Genomic DNA, 7,301 nt, shown 5'->3' on the forward strand with positions numbered 1-7,301 from the left:
GGGGGGACAAGAGGACAAAATCCGTTTCCATGGCAATATCCAGCTACACGGTGCACATCTGCATTGCTGATTTGGAGCAAAAATGAAGTTTTGGGGTAGTTCATAAAGAGGAAAGAAGCCATGTGTGGGAGTGTGTGCGCACAGACACGTATGCACACGCCAGGACAAGTGTCGCGGGGTTTAATTACAGGCGTGGGAAGGTGACATTTCCAGTGCTTACCTGACCAAGATAAAGAAATGAGGAGCCTGAAGCAAGGTAAACACCTGTGTATGCCATATCACAGACCTCCCCTACCTTACATCTAGTAAATATCACCCCATTTGCTATTCAAAATGCACGCCAAAATTTATCTCCGGCTGAGGATGTATGCCTTTACCTTTGGTAGGTTGTGTCTGTGCCAGCCAGACCTGTGAGATGTGGGCCACGAGCTTCTCAAAGCAGGGACAAATTGCTCCTGGCTGGTGAGTACCATTTTTATGCACCCCAGAAAGTTCTCCGTCATCTGGTCCCGTGCGAAGTCACCCCGATGGGTCAAACCTGGGGTACCAAAGCCAGAGGAACTGGTTGTGCAGGACATCATCTGCCAGCACCCTTGCTGGTCCATTTGCAGCCCTTGGCATCAGCCCCTCTTTGCCTTCCCATCTGGATGCGTGGCAGAAGAGCCTCTGAAATGCAGATTGGCACCAGGAGAGCATGGCAGCTCCTCCTGGGGCAGCCAAGGATGCTCTCTGCCTGCTGCCCAGTGCTTGGCGTGGCTTTGCCTCCAGAAGGAAGGAGGTCTGGGGACCAGCATGGCTCGGCGATGCTTGCCAGCCCCCCCAGCACGGCTCTGAGCTGTCACACAAGCTGCTCTAAGGTGGCACAGCCCTTTCTTCAGCCCTTGGAAGGGTCATTGCAAAGACAGCAACAGAGAAATCAAAGGTCTGGTCCCTCTGAGGGAAGTAAAAAGGCCTTCATCCCACCCCACATCCAAGCAGGTGGGGAAAACAACACAAGCCAAAGGTGTTGGCTGTGCTTTTGAATCCTGCCTTCTCCTTCCTCAGCCCTTCGATTGGGTTTGCTCTCTTTAACTTTGTTTTCCCATCAGAAGGCAAGCCCAAGCTGTGCACCTGGTGATGTTCAGACTCCATCGTGGCCGAATGAGCTCCACATAACTCAGAATGAGCTGCCTGCCCCAAAAGCTCTATCTTCCCTGCCTGCCCAGCTGTTGGGGAGAATCCTATTTCATCAAAGCTCCTGAGCCTGGCTTTATCTGCTTGAGTAAGCTCCTTGCTCCTTACATCTTAAATACCTCATCGTCATGACATGCCCGTGGAAATAAAAAAGCGCTTTTTTAGGTTTTTGCATGGGCTAAACAAGTCGTGCTGGGGCTAAACATAGATGGTAACCAGGTTTTCTGCTGATCACCTCCCTTTTTCTGGATGGAACTGAGAGGTGTCCAGGGCTGCTTGCTGGTAGCAGGGTAGCATCACCTGGCGCTTACAACACTGCTCCATGCCAGAGCTTGCTGAGCACAGATACTCTATTTCCTGCAATGCCCGCTGGGTGTGGAATCCTGGGGTGTCCAGCCTGCAGCACCCCTCTTTTCCCAGGGATACAGAAGGGTCTCGGGGTGCTCAGCCTGCTCGGATTCCTTGGCAAGGGACAGATCTGCTCTCTGCTGCAAATCTCTGCTCACGATGCATCAGTGCTGGGTTGCCTTGGCATGGTTTGGCTTGACCTGATAGCATCCATCAGGGCTCAGGCCCTCCTGGCAGGACAAAGGGGTGTAAACCCCCCCGGGAGGTGACGCAGAGAGCAGGGTCCCCAGCACGATGGCAACCTCCATCTCTGCAGGCCCCACTCCCTGCTGGGCGCCCTGATCGGGCTCTTGCTGCATGTCAGATGGCCTCACAGAAACAAATTATCGCCTTGGCTAGGGAGGTTGATGTGATTTCATTTACTGCTGCTTTTACCAGCCGTGCTCGGTGCCCAGCAGGACACCCCAGGCTGGGGGGGGATGCAAGCAGAGATGATGGAGGGTCCCTCCCAGCACCGAGCTCAATTTTAGCCACTCTCGCAGCTCCAGTGGAGAGGGATTTGCTGTAATCGCACACACAGCCGGAGGGAGAGGAGGAAATCCCATGGCATGGAGTGGCCAGGTAGAGTGGGGTTCCCCTCCCATGGGAGATGGGGGCAGCGGGTGCTGCCTCTGCTTCACCTGCATCCCCTCCATGGATGCATTGGTGGGCTGCATCCATGTCCCCACCAAATGCCAGGATAGGGACACAGATACACCCCCTGTGCCCAGAGCTCTGTCAGGGGGGCAGCACAACAGCCTCCAGCTTTATGTACCTGAGCCAACCCTTGCAGGACCTGCCATCCCATCACCACGGGGAGCCACCCAGACCCTTCCCCAGACACTGTTACTCCAGCAGATGGGTGGGGAAAGAGTTACCATGTTAAAACTTTTCAGCTTCACATCCAAAATCTGTGTTTTGTCGGTAAATGTGTAGTACACGTAATAAAATGAACCTCATCTTTACTCCAAAGCTGTATTTTTTTCTTTTACTCTAGGGGTTCTAGTCACTGCTGCTTTGCCCTGATTTCTTTTGCTTTTATTTCACCAGAAAGACCACAATAAAAATACAGTGGAAATGCTTGAAGAAAAGGAGTTGTCAAGTTATGAGGAATACTTTGGGCGAAGGAGCGATGCAGAAGTCACTCAGCAACCCCACCAGCTCCTCCTGCATCCCCAGGCACACTGGGATGAACCATCACCATCATCCTGGGGTTGTGCTGGCCATGGCTCTTGCTGCAAGGCAGGTCTGGAAAGGTATTACCCTTTATTTCTCATTTTTTTTTTAATTTGCAAGAGCAGCACTTGGGCAGCAGCATCTACTTCTGCTGTGCTTGGGCTTGGTTATGGCGTGGTGGCAAAGGAGGAAGGATGAGCTGAATAACGGAGCTGTGCTGTCAGAAAGAGGGGAAGAAAATCAAATGGTCAAGCTCAGCCCCTCCTGAGACTATGCAGAGTGTGCCAGTGTATATGTTTAGGTTTTGGTTAGCTTTCCTTGCCTCCCAGCAGCTCAGAACGGTACCCCGGAGACCTAGGGACATGCAGGCGTCTCTGATGCCTGCAGTGATTGCTTAATGTGGAGAGCACTGGATTAGGACTTGTGTCTGTTGGTTTGGATAATGCTGCTACAATAGGGGGGAAGGAAAAAAGCAACCCACACATGAAAGCAAGGGAGAGATGGAGATTTAATTGGATAATTCTCACTGAAGCATCTCCTGGTTAACCAGCCAGAACCCCACCTGCATCTTTACATTATTTTGCATGTTAACAAGGTCTGCGTCCCGTGAAGCGGCTGATAGGTTGTGAGGGGTGATTAAACCTGGCGGTGCCACTTCCATTTATCCTCTGGGGTAACTACAGGACGCAACTGGATGTCAGTGCTGCTCCTGAGGTGCCTGACTGGGTTCTTCCTTAGGATGCTCACACACAGAGTGGGAGCAAAATGCAGCTTGTTAGGAGCTTTAGTATCATTGTGAGCAGACATTATCCATCAGCAGAGAGAGAAATGATGAGTCTTTAACATATAACCTCCATCAGGGTGAACAAACAGGAGCCTTGGCTTTGTTTTTGCCTTTTCTCCTGCTTCCAAATGATGAGTAATAGCAAGAAGCAGGATGGCGGGATCAGAATGGACAACTGCAAATGTCTGGGCTTGTTTATTTTGGTCTCTCTAATTATCCCAAACAACTTGAATGGATGGATTTCTTTCTCCCAAGGCTGGGCTGGGTACAGACATTAACCTGAGTGGGAAAGACCCGCAAGAGGTGGTCACGGACAAATGCTAAAAAAATACATATATCCCTGGCGATTTCTGGAGTTCTTCCCAACCCAGACAACCTGACTTTCAATTTGTTGGACCTTCAGCTCAAGATTTTAATGGCTGTCAGTGCAAACGCTAACCTGTTGTTCCTGGAAACACTGAGCCGTCCCCCAAGCCTTGAGAGAAATTCATGTTGCCCTTGTCCCCCCTCAAGGAGGTTTTGTTCCGAGCACGTTATTTATCTCTGAAGCATCGTGCTGTTCTCTGGGAGGTCGCCCTCTGCTTCGACCCTCAGAAAACACCTCCTGAAGGATGTCACTCTGTGGGGAAGCAGGGCATAAATGTCTGTCTGAAAAGCTGCACAATCAGGCTAGGGAAACACACCAGGAGGGGGGAGGAAGGTCTCGAGTTTCCCCCTCAATAACAGCCCTAGCAGGGAGTAGAGAGCCAAAGAGAAATCCACAGTAGGACCCACTCCTGCCACGGGACCCTCCAGTCTGGGTATTTTTCACTTTGGCTTCTAGGAGGGGAGAAATGCGAATAAACACCCGAAAGTTGCAAATTCTCCAAATTACTGTTAGTAATAAATTAGCAGTGGCAAGATGTGACTCAAAGTGACTCACAACAAGTCACGGGGAGCATCCTTCCCCCAGAACATGGTCACCACTCGGCTCAACGCAGCCCTTTCACCTGAGGGAACCTCTCTGAATGCCACCAAATGCCATCAGGTGTGTCCACGTCAGCACCGAGTCCTGCTCCAGAGGTGTTTCTCTGGCAATTAGAATTAATGAGCTCTTACGGCTTGGCTCCATCCAGGTTATCCCAGGTAAGTGATGCTGTGGGGGTGACTGGTTGCTGCACAGCTCAGCCTGAGAAGGGACATTTAAAAATCCCCAGGGTCCCCAATCCAGAATTAACTTTGAGCAGGGAGCGCAGCCAGCAGAGACTCCTCACCAACACCCATCCACTCCAGAAACATAAACTCCATTCCAAATCACCTCCAGCCTGGTTACTCACAGAAAGAGGCGTCAGGCCCTGGCAACCTCCACAGCTTTGACCTTGAGGACTTCAAATTGAGGTCAGTGGAAGTAGGGTGTTAATTTAGCATCAATAGGAAAGGTTCCCATCCCTCAAACCCATTCCTGGTAAACACACCCCGCCCTGGTTTTGGGGTGGGGAGGGACATCTCTGTGCCGACCAGCACCGTCCTTAGTGACTTATCCAACAGAGTAGTGTTGGCAGTATTCAGCGGGGAGGACGCACCTGCTGGTGTGTGCTGTGAGCACCTCCGTGCCCTTGGGAAGCCACAGCTTCAGTCACTGCTGTGATTTATCCAGATATTGTGGTGGTCTTCTTTGCTGCCTGGTAGACTTTCGCCCACTCTCTTTCCAAAGACAGGAGGAGGATTTGTGCCAGCTACCCCTCCTCCCAAGCAGCTCTTGTTTGCATCTGATGAGCCCAAAATCAAGTAGCCACAATCCTCTTAGGCTTCCTCCCTTCACCCAGCGTGGGGTTGTGATTGCAAATGGAGACCTCGAGCCCCGTTTCAGCACGTGTGGCCAAGAGCAGCAAGAACAGCATTTACGGGGAGCTGCTTTTTCCCTTGACTTCACTACCACTTAACTGGTCGTGTATGATGTAACACAAAGTGCACTGGGTGGAGCTGCAAGATCTTGCTTGCCCCCACCATGTGGGAAAACCGCACTGCTCCCTGCAACTGCCTGAAAGGAGGTTGCAGCTTGGAGGGTGTTGGTCTCTCCTCCCAAGTAGCAAGTGATAGGACAAGAGGAAACAGCCTCACATTGTGGCAGGAGAGGTTTATATTGGATATTAGGAAAAGATTCCTCATGGAAAACATTGTCAGGCATTGGAACAGGCTGCCCGGGGAAGTGGTGGAGTCACCATCCCTGGAGGGCTTTAAAAGACATGGTTCTTAGGGACATAGGTTGGTGCTGGTGTTGGATTAATGGTTGGATTCGATGATCTTGAGTGTCTCTTCCAACCAAAATGATTCTGTGATTTCCAACCCTTCAGCGGAGACCAGGAGCACTCAGCACCTCCAGAGGCACCAAAGACCCATCGCAGAGCATCAGCCCCAAGCGCTGGCTGGCTTCCACCAGCTGGATCACCATGAGGATGTGAGTTGAGGCTCATCACAAACAGCAGCGCACTGGGATGTGTGGCCGGAGACCCTGGCTCCTCCACCCCCTGCCCTTCCCGGATCGGGCCCATCTGGCGGATCCCCCCCGTGACATCCCCTTGGCAGGTAGGTTGCAGGAGGAAGCCATGCTGTGGGTGTCACTCAGCAGAGGATGTTCCCAGCGCTGGGCAGTGACACACATTGTTAGCAAGGCCAGGCTGAATCAAGAAAAACAAGTGAGATGACACTCGGCGATCAGTAATTCCTCCCCCTCGCTCATAATTCTGTCAGCCCTTTCAGCTAGATTGTCAAAATACGTTTGTCACAGAACAATTCCTACTCTCTTTTAGTTTGTGTGGTTTTTTAATGTTTTTTTTGCACTTTTTCAGACTCTGGTTGAACTCATCCGTTTGAAACAAAACCCAATATTCATTTCCTCTCTGGGCAGTTGATTTTATTATTGGCTTACCTGCTCCAGCAGTTGAAAAACTATAAGACTAGCTGGGTCTTCAAAATTAAATTCTGTTGGGTTTTTGGGTGCTGTTATTCTCTGTTTTTTTCCAGCCTCACATATTCCATGACTGTAGGTTACTGGCAGGGATTTGAAGATGTACTTGGCAAAGGCACTTTCTGTCTGGGATAGAGATGAGCAAAACAGGAACACTGCTTCTGACTAAATCAGCATCTTTCCAGAGGCTCAGACTAGCCCAGAGCAGGACAGACCTCGCTTGTGCCTTGTGCATCTGCTGGGGCTGAAGTAGAGCTGCGGGCAATCCCGAGATGTTCCACCAAGCAGATCAGCCTATAAGAGGAAAATATGGTGTACTTCGGGGTTGTTTTTTGGAGGGGAAGGCTCCCGCTCAGCCCCAGTTTGGCAGCTGGGAGCACTGGCAGGCTAGGATGGACCTGAGATGTTGCTTGGTCTTGGGATCCTTCCCATGTTCCCCAATTTCTGACATGGCAAGAGGAATTATGCTACTCCAAGGACTGCGTTCAGGAGGCCAGGCTTGGTTCATGCCCACTTTGCTTATTTTAGTTACTGATCTTTTCTGTTGGTCTAGTAAAGAATGATCTAGGGACAGGGAAGGGTGGGACCCATGTGTCCCACTGCATCGCTAGGCCTGGCTCTCCCAAGCCAGACCCAAAATGCTCCAAGGGCAGCTTGGAAAGTGTGTTAGGGGCTTAGAAACTCCCTCGTAGCCAACGCTGGATTAAACTCTTCACCTTTCTGTGACTGGGTGATGTGAGCTCCCTTCTGCAGCCCCAAGGGCAGGAACAAAGCCCTGATCTCTGCTGACACCGGCTTCCACCCCCCAGCACCGGGCTCTGCCTCGCTTGTCTG

General features: G+C 51.2%; 1 long non-coding RNA gene across 1 annotated transcript; it reads left to right on the plus strand.

Annotated features, from left to right (window-relative positions):
- Nucleotides 1-6,243, plus strand: LOC139828487 (uncharacterized). The gene is made up of 5 exons (XR_011740163.1): nt 1-256; nt 387-462; nt 1,089-1,261; nt 2,611-2,816; nt 5,854-6,243. It is a non-coding gene; the product is annotated as an uncharacterized lncRNA (long non-coding RNA).
- The last annotated feature ends 1,058 nt before the right edge of the window (nt 6,244-7,301 follow it).

Source organism: Patagioenas fasciata, chromosome 8, assembly GCF_037038585.1.
Source record: "Patagioenas fasciata isolate bPatFas1 chromosome 8, bPatFas1.hap1, whole genome shotgun sequence".
Lineage (NCBI taxonomy): Eukaryota > Metazoa > Chordata > Aves > Columbiformes > Columbidae > Patagioenas > Patagioenas fasciata.